General features: G+C 40.8%; 1 protein-coding gene across 1 annotated transcript in view; it reads left to right on the top strand.

Annotated features, from left to right (window-relative positions):
* The first annotated feature begins 2,239 nt into the window (after window positions 1-2,239).
* Window positions 2,240-13,757, top strand: part of apbb2b (amyloid beta (A4) precursor protein-binding, family B, member 2b) — a 52,464-nt gene continuing 40,946 nt past the window's right edge. Inside the window, exon 1 of the mRNA XM_079238129.1 lies at window positions 2,240-2,331. The gene's annotated coding sequence lies outside the window, so the exon portion shown is untranslated. The remainder of the gene's footprint in view (window positions 2,332-13,757) is intronic.

The raw sequence follows: 13,757 nt of genomic DNA, 5'->3' as shown, positions 1-13,757 counted from the left end.
CCGGGAGGGGCTCAGAGTAGAGCCGCTGCTCCTTCGCATCGAGAGGAACCAGTTGAGGTGGCTCAGGCATCTGGTCAGGATGCCTCCTGGACGCCTCCCTGGTGAGGTGTTCCAGGCACGTCCCTCTGGGAGGAGACCCCGGGGAAGACCCAGGACACGCTGGAGGGATTATATCTCTCGGCTGGCCTGGGAACGCCTCGGGACCCCCCCCGCAGAGTTGGCAAATGTGGCTGGGGAGAGGGAAGTCTGGGCTTCCCTGCTTAGGCTGCTGCCCCAGCGACCCGACCCCGGATAAGCGGCAGAAGATGGATGGATGGATGGATGGACTTTGTGTCATATATGTCACTCGGTTCTTACGGGTTCAGACCATGATCGTCGTGCTCGGTGTATTCTACTCCTCGACTGAAAGGGCTTAAAGATGACCGAACAATGACCTGACGCCATTCTCCAGTTGACTCAAAAACCCCTCCCTTTGGAAACAGAGTGCCTGTTTCAACCTTGATGTTTACAGTGAGGGATAAACGTGACTGCAGATATATTACCCTGAAAAGACATACAGAAGGCATTTTCTTTGCTCTATGTTGAAGTCAATCCTTTGGAATTTTCTTTTGTTCACACTGTGTATATTCATTAATCTTTCATAAACTATGTATACCCAAACTTATTTTTTCCTTTTAAACTGTTGATTAAAAATCATAAATAAAATGTTATCATTTGCAGCTGACAGAAAAGGTTGATTTATTAACATTTCCACCAAAAAGAAGAAAAAAAAAAAAAGAATAGGTCAAAATAAATATATATGAATTCTTCAGATCAGAGTCAAAATGTGAACTTTTTTCTGTCATTTCATGATACAGTAAATAAGAAATTTAAAAACTTTAATGATAAATCATAACTATTTTCTGCACTGGTTTATCATGAAATACTTTCACCCACAGAGAACTGTATAGAAAACAGTAAGAAACATACTTATAACGGGTTGAAAATTATATTTCTATTTCTACATGAGGGGGCAGTGGCTCAGGTGGAAGAGCGGGTTGTCCTGTGACCTGAAGGTTGGTGGTTTAAATCCTGCTTCCCTATGCTGCAAGGAACACTGGTGTTCTCTGAGGTCCCAAGCCTGGATAGATGCAGATGGTTACATCTGGCGTAAAACATGTCTCACAGTAGCTACAACTGTGTGAATAGGGCTTCCGTTGGTAGTAGGAAGTCTATGATTGGTTATGTGGTGACCCCTTCAGGGGAAAAAGCCAAAAGGACAACTTTCCTACATTTCTAAACAGCCACTAGTGTAAGTTTGATCAGACAACATACACATGGCTAAACCCGTTTCTGTCTCACTGCTCAGCTACCTTCTGGAATGACAGCTGGATATTTATGGGCACTTTCCTGTAACTAAAACGTTGAGGGCAGAAATGGATAAAGACCACTACATAATAGCCCAATAGCCCTATCAATAATTAAAGCATCTGAGACAGTGGCCTGCTGACATTTTATGGAACTCACAGTACAAGGAGAGCAGGGCTGTTGTGAGTTCTTTAACCAGGTTTCTCTCCAAGAGGAAGCCTTTTATTAGCAGGAAATTCTTTTCTTTTTCTCTCCAATTAATGCAGTATTATAGTTAGAATAATGAAGCTCTTCAGACAGGTGAGGGTTTCAGACATTAACTCTAATGTGTATACTTGATTGGAAAATTAATAATAATAATAATTAAAAAAAAAAAACACACCTGAAAATAGACATTTCTATAAAATTTATATGGTTAGCTGTAGGGTATCAATATGCAACTAAAATCAGAACAATGACATTTCACAAACACGAAAGAAAGAAAAAAAAGAAAGAAAAAATAAAGAAAGAAGAAAAAGAAATAAAGAAAAATAAATATAGAAAGAAAAAAAGAAAGAAATAGAAATAAAGAAAGAAAAAAAGAAAGAAAGAAGAAAAAGAAATAAAGAAATAAAGAAAAAATAAACAAAAGAAAGAAAACAGAAATAAGGGGAAAAGAAATAAAGAAAAAAGAAAGAAAGAAAGAAACAGAAAGAAAGAAGAAAAAAGAAAGAAAGAAGAAAGGGAAATAAAAAAGAAAAAGAAATAAAGACGATAAGAAATAAAGGCAAAAAGAAATAAAGAAGAAAAGAAATAAAAAGAAAGAAAGCAGCTAGGAGCGTCCGCTTCCGGAGCAGGAGGAGCAGCGTCCCCCGGTTCCCCCTGCCGGAGAGCGGCGACATCTGGGAGGGAGGAGAAAGAGAAGCCAGGACAGAAAACGGAGGGGAGGAGAAAAAAAGACAGCAGCGAGCACAACGAAGAGGACGTGGATCCGCAGAACAGGAGGTGAGTGATGTTATATGCCCGATAATGTACATATAAACGCAGAGACTTGAGCTTCTTAGGAAAATGAAAAAGGCGAGTAAGTTTAGCTCATATGGCGCCGCATTGCTCCGCTGTCTGCGGGGCCCCGCTGGGCTGAGAACAAGTCGGGAGGGAGGGAAGGTGGGGGAGAGGAAAGGGGAACGGGAGGCTGCTGCGACGGATGGGGATATTTCCAGGACCCTGTGTGTGTGCTGCGTTGACTCCGTAAACACGCATTTTGTTCAGTCACAGCACTCTGAAGCAAGCTGGATGTCAGAGAATACAACCTTCCTTCCAAACAAACCCGGTCTGGTAAAGCAAGGTGGTCGCCGGCGACCAGCCGCTTGTCTCCGCTGTGTTTAAACCTTAGCAACCTCAACTCCACCGCTTTGCCAGGAGAAAGATGGAGAAACGTAACAATAAGGATAAATATAAGTGTAAAAGAACGTTTCTGAAACCTCACGACTCTTTGAACGTGTTCTGTGTTCACACTGAGGGCATACGCACGGAAAAGTGAACTGGTGAACTTCTCACAAGTTAAAACCATTTATCAAATCTTTACCAAACACTAATCATGCACTGCACCCCTAAACATGTGAAAATACTGCAAAAGATCAGTGGAAATACCTAGGAAATGTCAAAGTATATTGTCAAGGTGTGCAGTTTGCATAAACCTAGAAAAATGCAAATGTTTGTCTTACAGAAACAATACAAATACTAGTTTCAGTGTAATCATATTATCCTCTGTAGTTGTTTTGAAGATAAGCTAGACACGTCAAATTATGGTGACATGGCATTGGAAAAGTAACGCAGCAAATATTTCTCTGCTTTTGCTTTAATCAAAACAAAGACTCTGGGGCAGAATTTTGTGTTCCAAATGCTAAATGCTTGTAAACATAAATAATCAGAAAAAATAAGTAGAACCAGCAAAGCACTCAGAGAGTGCAAACCTCTGCTAAGGGCCACAGTTCTAAAAAAAAAAAAAAAAAAAAAAATAAATAAATGCCTGCATCACCACCAAAATCCAGCCAGTTCTTCCTTTTCACATTTCCAACAACTCCTGAAAATTTCATGAAAATCCATCCATAACTTTTTTAGTTATCTTGTACACAGACAAACCGATAAACACCAGTAAAAACATACCCTCCTTGGCAGAGGTATTTAAGATGAGAATATACTTTTTAACCTCACATTGAAGTATCCCAGTCATGAGCTCCACCATCAGTGTCAGTATCGTTGCCAGAGCTGTAAGCATTGAGGTACACATATTACTATCGCTTTATGTTTTTGTTTACATACTTTCTTCTGCACTAAGCTTTTTACCTGAGGATCCATGATGGTTGTAGTTAGTTGTAGAGTTTGTAGGGTTGTAAACAAAACGAGAAACCTTGTGAGAAGGTTAGTATTTGGCTAGTTTTGAGGTCAGAACACGTAAGCCTCTTGAGCCAAGCATGCCACTCCTTTACCTGCCACTTTTCCAACTGTTGACCCTTAACATTACATCCCGTTGCTACTGGTTACATGTTTAGTTACAAATGAGACTTTAAGCAAATGCAAAATACACGAGACAGCCGTGATGAACATGCATGTGTGTGATTAAAGCAAGTAAATTGTCGACCTTGTCAGAGCTGCAATTGAGCCAGTTATTGAACCCAGTCACAGTAAACTCTGCCCCTACCCCTGGCATGATCACAGCTTCTTGGTTAAATATCAATTCTATTACTTATTGTTGCATAGACATGCTTTCTTGCATATTTCTGAGCAATACTTTTTAGCTAAGCGGTACTGCACTTAGACTGCACTATGCACTCAAAGTTTGGCAGGTGTCTGCATTGGATTTATTTGTATGTTGACTGAGTTATTGCCCAGTGTGGTGACTCGCGCTGAACGTCAAACCTGAAGAAACGTCTCCAGCCTGTTCCTTTCCTTGCTTTTTATACATCTATTGGAGGGTGATATGTTTTTGTTATTTAAAAGCCATTCAAGTTCCCACATCTCAACAGCATGACTATTATTCTGTAACTAGTTATGATTATAAAGTAATCTTTCCGGCACTGTAACTAACTAATCAGTAGACGGATCATTTTCCTGCCTGTGTGGAGATGCTCCAGCCTTCCACACATGACTCTGCTCTGTGTGCAGTCCCATGTAGATCTCTGTGCAAGTTTGCAATCTAAGCAATAAAAGGGCTCATTGTGAAATAAACAAGCATAAAGGAGTGTATTCTCTTGACTCGCGCATATTACGTGGAAAAGTCTGGGGGTGTAGGCCATGCAAGCCCCCTGAGCGCGAGGCAAAGGCTGGTATCGGTGCATGGTGCTGGCTGGATGTGGCGAGATAATCATTCCCGGCCTTTGTCCGCTACTTTCTGGATTTGAGATAATGTGCTTGTTTGTTTTCTACCAACATGGAACCACTTAATGGCGCATGTTTGGTCTCGTAGAAAGCGATGTGAATACCTTTCCTGTTTTCATTTTGGTGCAGTTAGAAAGAGGATGCATTATTTTATGTTCAAACTTCTGTTCCTCTTAAAAATCACTAAATAAATTTCACTGGATTTGCTGTTGTGCATGAAAAGAGTAAAATCTTGAGCAAGAGTTTACATCAGAAGCAGACAAGGCGCTGAACATGACTTGTTGACATTAACATGAATGGTTGAACGAACGTCTTTCTGTGTTGCCTTGATTGTTTCGTTGTGTCTTTCTCCTGGTTGCACTTTCTCATGCAGAGGCTTCGCTTTTGCATCGCATTTGCACATACGTACATGCTTCCATCACACCTAAAGGGTTGTCAAAAAGCATGAAACCTGCATAATGTTATGCATTGACTTTGAAAACTTTTTATTCATCAATTTAAAATGCCTATAACCTTAATTTTAGTCTGTGGTGACTTCTTTTCATTTTGTGGCGTCGGCTTGGTGAATTCAGAAGTATGAGCCTGAAACCTGAATGTGTCACTAGCAGCGCCGCTGTTCTCGAAATGCTGCACTGTCATCCTCTTCCTTTCCTTCCTTGCTATCCCTCAGCCTCCTTATTCCTTCCTCTCGTGCTTTATCCAGACCTGCCCTTGCCTGCAGTGTGTGTGTGTAACAATATGATGTCATTGCTAATTGCTCAAGGCTTTTGAGCTGTTAAGTTGGTTTATATTCTGCCCCTCTCCCTGTTTCCTGCCCCCTCTCCTCATTTTATCCTTCTTTTCCCAGTCATTTACTCTCTGCCCCTCTCTCTGTAGCATTTCTGCACAACATTAGGAGTTGCTGAGTATGGAAAAAGTGACTTGGACGTTTATGGGCTGAGTTTTGGGCCAAGCACTGCAGACTGTTCCTGTGTGCCTGTTTGTTTAGCCTTAGTCTTATGAAAGTGCCTCCATTTTAATATTATTTCCTTTTGTGCAAAAACAGATGCTCTCACTTCTGATGAGCAAAATTAATGAGAAACACAGATGTGTGCATACATATGCACAGTTTACAATGGCAAGTTGTGTAGATTAATGATGAAAGAGCACATCAAACCCCCTAAAACGTCTTGTCATATCTGTGCTTGGTGTGCCCTGCATACTGGATAGACTGACTATAAAAGTGTGTTTTTGCATGCCGTGAGGTGTTTGGGACTTTCTTTCCTTGCAGCAGTAACATGTTAGTCTGTGTGTGGTCGAGGTTGTGTAAAGCAGCTGATGAGAAATGACGGTGAAAAAGCGCGCATGTGTGTGTGCGTGTTTATTTCTGCAGGGGTTTGTGTGAGTAATCAGATAAAGAGCGTGGAGATTGGTTATCACCGCCCTTTTTCCCCTGCAAAACAATACAGCTGGTCCACCCTTGACCAAACAAATGTCTTGTGTATGTGTATGTGTGTGTGTGTGTGTGTGCACATTTTCCTCTGAGTAGACTTCAACCAAACTGGGCTGATGGACGGTAAATTAAGGACAAAAGAGAGTCGATTCATCCCAGGCTGTCAGGTTGGCAAGATGACCCACCCTCAATTTTGTATGTGTTATTTCACGACAGAGTGGTGGTCCGGGTGACCATATGTGTGCGTTGTCAATCTTTTTCTCAATCTCATTCTCCCCGCTTTCTTTTTCAGCCCCTATCAATGCCTCTCAATAGGGTTATTGTGCCCACTGTCAGCCAGGCTGGTGTGCATGTGTGTGTGCGTATGCATTGTTGTTGCAGGGAGCAGACAGCCGTGAGGTGTGTTTGAACAGGGAAGGAGCACAGAGGCCCTGTTCATCCTGCAGGCAGTGAAACTGAATGATAGGGCCCCCACTTTCTCTTTCACTCTGTCCTTCTGTCTGTTTGTTGATCTGCCTTGCCCCCCCCCCCCCCCCCCCCCCCCCCTTTTTTTTTTTTTTTTGACAGATTTTCACGCATGTGCTTGCTCCCCACCGCAGGCTCTACGTTGCATCTCTGTTTGCTATTTTGGTGTGTGTCTGTGTCATGTAATGTGTCAGCTTCAGATCGACTGTCTGGTGTGTAAATGGGTCATGAGTGTTACCTGTGGAAGCAGGCAGGCATGGGCTTTCTGCAAACACACACAGATTTTCATTCCCACTCAATGCATATGTGCCAACGCTTCCTCAGCCACTCTTTGTTTATATGTTTCTGTTTCTGGTGTTTTCTTTTCCACATCACTGCTCTTTCACATGTACCATGTCTCCCAGTTCAGCTGCCCCTTTATCTGACCTTCCTCTCTTTCTCTCACTGATGTTCAAACACATTGCACATACAGGAGATGAGAAAGGCAGCATGTGATGCTGCACAATCCACAGCAAAAGGAACCTCTTTTAAGTGTTAGGGAAAGTGTGTTGTGCACTTTTCTGGTCCTCCATCTTTACTGCAAGGACTACTTTAGAAGATGTGGAGGTGTTCATGTCTCATTGGATTATTATAAAACAGGAGGGGTAATTTGTAGCAGGAAATCTTGGACAGAGTTAGTATGACATCCTAAATATTAGGGCTGTGACGATATGCTTTTGTCCCGATTCGATTCTGATTTTTTGGGTGCCGATTCGATTTAAACTGCGATTCTCAAAATTCTTCAATATTGATGATTTTTGTAGATTTAAAAACAATTTTTTTTTTTTTTTTTTTTTTAAACTTGTTTTTGCTAGTAATTTTTCTTGATTTCAGTTAGGAAAAAACAACACAGTAGCCAGATCACCATTCTGCTGCTATAATGCCCAAGAAGACAAGTAAAAAGATCAATAAAACCAATGAAAATGACAACAATTTTATAGTGGATCGGTTTTAATCTATTTGAAAAATCTATTTTTTTAACAAAAAAATCGATTTTAAAATTGTGAAGAAAAAAATCCCAATTTCCGATCTTTCAATTCGATTTTCCCACCCCTACTAAATATGCTGCACATTAACAATCGACCTGAAACATGAATTGATTATTGCTTAAAGCCATTTTGAGAAGTGGCTCCAAAACATTCAACTTCTCTTCTAGGCTTTTCTCACCATTTTCTTTGAACTCTTTCTGTGGATTTTTCTTCATTTTAGCCTAAAAATAGTTGCTATGCTTTTAATACTTCAGAGCTTCTAAACGGCTTTGATGTGGCGGCCAAGGCCAACATTTATCTGAACACTACATGCATAAATGCTGCTCTACTACTAGAGCTTGAGTTGATATTGTATATTTTTGTTAAGAATAAGGCAAAAAATATGATAACAGTATTTTTATATAGCCATCAATGAATGAGCTTTCTGTAGCTAAGAGCTTACAGAACTAATCCGTAGATAACAGGAGATAACCAGCTAACGAAGGTAAGTGGGCGAAAGCCAAGTCACGTTGTTAACTAGCTAAAAACCACGGTTGTTCTAAGTTCTTCTGACTTAAAGCAGGAGATAGGGTACCTGTCAATCAAAAGGACACGCCCCTAAATTTGCCAAACTTCAAGATTAAATTACTTTTAAACAGGCGAGTTTGAAAAAAATTCACTCCCTCCACAGTTGTCATGAAGGTAAACCAGACCTATTAAACTGAAAATGGATTTCTGAACCAGGCTGTAAACATGTTTATTTCTGCTGCGAAGTTGGTCTTTTTAACATGGGAGTCTATGGGGATTCGCTCTGTTTTGCAGCCCCTAGTGGATGAAAGGGGAACTGCAGTTTTATGCACTTCCGCATAGGCTTCACTTTTAACCGCCAGAGGCTCTGTCGATCTTTCATAAACGGTCTATGATCATGACATAAGCAATGCACTGCTTTCATTGTTTCTCACACTGCTGTTTTCACTCCAGCATTGCATTTAACTGTGGTACAACTTTTATTTGGAAAACTTTGTTGCTTATCCTTGGACATTATGTGCATACAACAGTTAGCTCTTCAAACATCTACAGTGAAAGCTTGCAGACTGATGTTGCAAAGGATTAAATTTTATAAGTAGCAACATTATTATTTAGCAAGCTTTGCTTTATGTGCATGTTGATTCAGTGCATGCAAGTTGATGTATACGGAGTATGTGGGGGTTGGTCACCACAGAAGGAGGAGGAGTAGCTGTGTAGATGTACTGCATGCAGTTCTGCCGTAAAATAGAGCAGATGAGGGAGTAAAGAACATGCCTACTATGGATAGTAAAAACCTTCAAAAGAAATATTTAGCTCAGCAGTTCAGGAGAATAATGTGCAGGGTTTTGTTCTTCCATTTGGGAGGTCTTCTCTGATGCAAGTCACTACAAAGTTGTTTTGCTGTAGTAAACGGCGTGTATTTTGACAGAGTAAGCAGACAGACTGGCTGTTGCCTCATCTCAGTGTGCTGAGTAGACTTCTAACACTATCGATGACCTGTTAATATTTATTTAGGCTTTGCTTGCAGCAAACATGTTATCTTTCTGAAAAAGGTAACCTTTTTTTACCTCATTGTTTAGCATGTTGATAAATATGGGACTGCAAATATACATATACTTGTTGTTGTTATCTTGCTTTTCGAGTAAAACTTCATATGACAGCTAATAAATTCAATAGAAAATGCATTATAAGGCGACTTGCTGTTAAATCTTTTGTGTTGTTGCATGAAACGACTCATTTGAAGATCTGATCTTGAGCCAGACTTATTTTTCTTCAATTTTTCCACACTGTCTTTTAAATGATTAATCATTTCTTGTAATTTACGTTATATGAAATGAATAGTTATTTGCAGCCTAGCATGCTTGTGTCCAGTTGTCTGGTTCAGAAAGTGTGATATCATCCAGTTGCTGCTTATCTTGTGATTGCTTTATTAAGCTGGCAGTCTCAACAATACCTCATTGATGGCATACTGTATAAAAGATTCTCTGTGAATGGGCATGCTGGTGCATTTCCCAAAGGTTTTATATTCTAATTGTTTTTGTTACTGGAAGTGGTGATGTTTGTATTTTCTGGTGGTTTTGCCCCCATCTCCTCTATGAAACCCTTTAAAGCAAGCTTTGCTCACTCCAGCTCTCACAGGCTTGCTGCTTCCTGGGTTTCCTTATGTTGCAACAATTAACCCTCATGCAGAAAGCCAAAGTCTGGGAATTGTATGAAACACATTCCTGTTTGGTGAACAAACAGGATGACAGGTGGAAGGAATGTTGAATCACTCGCAGTATTTGTGGTGACTTGGGCTTCTGACCAGATTAATTTCTTGCATTTGCATCACATCCTGTGGTGGAAATTAAGAAGAGGAAAAAAATTTCTGTGCTAGCCGATTTAAAAAAACAAAAAAACAAAAAAAAAAACAAAAAAACAAACAAAAAAAAAAACCCACAATGGGGGGGGCTAGGTGGGTAGGCAGAGTCTTGGCCTGGTGTGTGTTTGTTCCAGACAGTGGTGATGCAGTTTGGGCTAACCAGTAGTGGTCAGAAAGCTTTATCATTCCTGTCCAAAACCAGTGTCCAGTGAAATGAGTGTGTTTTGTTAACATTAGGTAGCAACAATAACTTCCTGTTACAAGAAGCCAGAAGTGTAAAAGGGGGAAAAGAGAGAGACATTGTGCAGAAGCAGGAGATAAGGAGAGCAAGAAAAAAAGAGGGGAAGGGGGGGGGAGTGTTAAAGCATGGGAAATGATTATTGCAGTGGTGTCTGTGGTTCCTTTGGCAGAGAGGCGACATTCCTTTTCTCATGAGTCATTCACTCTGATGCACTAACTTTGTCGATATCTTGGTCTTGTGGCGGTACCCTTTTCCCTCTGTCCTTCAGTTTCCCAGTTTCTCCTCCTTTTGCTGGTTTCTCCTCATGAAACACTGTCGTGTTTAGCTAATGAGTGAGCATAAACTGGGGTTTGATATTAGTAGAATCTTGTGACATTATCATCAAGGAACTTGCCACAGGCTCTACAGTGAAATGAGAGATAACAAGACCGACCACGCTGGAGAAACAAACACACATACACACACGTGCACGGTCAAAAGTGCTGTGCCGTTTCTGTCTATAGTTTGCTGTCCTCTCGGATGTCCTGTCATATCTCAGCTATATATAGGCTGCAGTCTCTGCTGCCCTCGCCTTGGATCTGACAGGCCTTTTGTGCATGTGCATGTCTGTCTGCCTGTCTGTGTGTGTTCAATAAGACTGGAAGAAGCCTTTTTTAATATTTTTATAAACTTGTCTTGCTTCCATGTTTGCTGCAAAAGAAAAGACCAGTGCATGGCAGTGTTTTCAATGTAGCTGGCGGACGTTGATAAGAGCCAGTATTCATTTTATTTTAAGATCCCTTTTTTAGCTGAAGAATATTAATGAAAGAAACTACAGGAGCTTGCAGATTCATTGTAAAAATACAATTATGACCCGCCAGGAGGAAAGGCCGGGAACCACTAGTTTAAATGCCTTGTTGCGGTATTCAAGCATTCAGATACTGCTCAACACAGACTTTGCTCATCTGGTTTCTGAAAGTGACATAAATACTCTCACAATGTTTGCCAGTATATTAAACGTAATATAATATGGTATACTCTTTATGGAGTCACAGTCGCAACATGTGATACCCGTCATGTGGTACCCGTCAGACTCTGGCTATGTAAAACATCTTTTTTTTTTTAAAAAAAAAATGAAACCTTTTAAAATCTTATTTAACAGTCACGTCTCATAGCATGAAGTTTTAAATCAACTAGAGAAAAATATTGTGTGTCCTTCAGAATGCCCTGCCTCCACCTTCACTGCCAATTTAAAGTATAGAAGATGCATTATTACATCCAAAAACACTGTTGCATCCTTCCAGAGTTCTGTTTTTCCCATGTCATTGTGCCATGAAACTGGATTTATGCTTGCGTTGCGTCTTAATAAGGTAGTGGCGTCGCATCTGACGCTGGTTAAATGTGCTCTTGCATTTCTGTGTAGGGTTACAGCATCATGCTACAGATTCTCTTTTTGTGGTTACATGAAAATTCAGCAAACGTTTGAGAAATCTGTAAACATGTAATCACAAACTGACCAACCACAAGGAAGTACTTTTGCATAACTGCGCTGCAGGGAAGGGTGCACGTCGAATCTGGAAGAGGTGCGCATCAAGCCTCTGTGGGCCTACGGGGAGCGTATGGCAGTGAACTCACAACAGACCTTACACAGACAGCGCACAAGTATAAATCCAGCTTAAAGAACACATTGCTGCAAGCTAACAAGCATGCAGCGATGTGTTGAACCAACCGTCAGGACCTGGGGTCGTTAAAAATACTGATATGCAGCCTGACAAAGCTGGAACTTCAGCTGAAGCCGTGTGTTTTTGCCTCTGAAGTCGAGAAAATTGGCACTTGGTACTGCAGCTTATCGCTGAAGTTAAAACCAAGAGGTGGAAATGCTACTGTGTTTTGGTTTCGCAATGCAACTTGTCGAATTCCTCAGAACAGCTGATCATATGTCCCATTAAGCCATCGCCGCTGTGTGTACCTGCTTAATGGGACTGAAGCAGACTTATCACATTGACGGTATTATGTGTTACTAGGTCCAACTTGACCAGATTTTTGTCTCAAAAAGTTCTGAAAAAGCACAATGAGGGTCACTGACACACAACACCAACACTTCCAGTTCCTAGCAGAGTTATGGAGGGACTTTAAACCTTTAACAATGGGCTCAGAAAAGACCTGCAGCTTAGCTACGTCAAAGTAGCTCTGTCTGCAGAACTGACTCGTGTGTTCCTCTGAAACAATCATGCTTCAAAGGCTGAAATGCACTTCCCTCCTTTTAGTATGTTTCACTTGTAGTCAGTGGATTATGGTGAAGTCTTTCTCCCTCCCTCGGCCTCTCCTCAGCCACAGGAAAGAGAGGCTGGGGGATGGAGTGGGGTATAAGGGAAAAGGGGGAGTGGTTACCACACACACGGTCCTAAAGTTTCCTAAATCTAGGATTTTGTTTTTCCTTTAAATCTGTTTGTTTCTGTAGTTTTCTATGTCTACAATGTTGAAGTCTGTGATTACATGTAAGCTAAATTTTCCAAGTGTGTTTAAAACAGTCTGTAACTATGTTTACACACAATCTGTTTATATTGTCTAAGAGATTAATGATAGTTTACTGCCATAACTCCTCAGCCTTCAGCTTTGTTTCAGTGAAATAGAAGTGTTGATATCTTAACTTGAAACTTCTTGTTTTCTGTCACAGCTGATACTTACCATCCTTTGTGTTTTATTTACCTTTTCATTGTTGCACGTAATTCTTTGCTTAGGGTCACTGGGTCAAGTGTGTTTATACACTTAAATGGTCATCATTCACAAATTTTTAAGGTGTGTTTGCAGGAACTTGTTTTTTTTTGTTTTTTTTTTGGTCTTTATTTTGTTGTTGCCCCAGTCGCCCTCACCCACCCAGACATGCCAGAGATTCTTTGGCACACCCTGAAATTCCTCAGTCCTTTCCTTTCTTTTGTGGTAATTTTTCCCCCCTAAATGTCCCATGCATGGAAACCACAATAGGAGTAAATTATATCTTCATTGCATGTGTACATTACATTCATTCATTCATACACACACACAACATGCTGTGAGTCTTGAATCACAGAAAACTCCATGAGTGGAATTATAGCGTCACTATTTCTGGCTCTGCTTCTTCATCACTGTTGCTTGTTGGATTTTCTCTGTGAGAAATGTTTAAGGGTATGCATGTGTGTTTGTCAGTACACAACACCGGTTGTTTAGGCTGAAGTCTCATTCAGAGTGTTACTTTGTCTCCGTTATTTCCCGCTATTGACTAAGCACGGATGTACTGCCCCCCCCTTTCTTCCCAATAAGCTTCCGCTGAATTGCTTGAACCAGTTTCATGATAGTTATTTTTGTCCCATATTCTTCCTTGTTTTCATACATGTATGCACACACACACACAGACAGAGAGACAGTTAGGGTTCAGGACAACAAGCTATGCTGTCCTCTTGTTAATGCACCAGATCAAACCAGTCATCGATTGTCCTCCAGCGGTGTGTACTTTTCTTGATCTTACTCTCCTTACGACAGCAAAGATTTCTTTATCAATGC

This window comes from Telmatherina bonti (assembly GCF_933228915.1).
Source record: "Telmatherina bonti genome assembly, chromosome: 3".
Taxonomy (NCBI): Eukaryota; Metazoa; Chordata; class Actinopteri; order Atheriniformes; family Telmatherinidae; genus Telmatherina; species Telmatherina bonti.
Note: the sequence above shows the minus strand (reverse complement) of the source record. Positions and strands in the feature narration are given on the sequence as shown.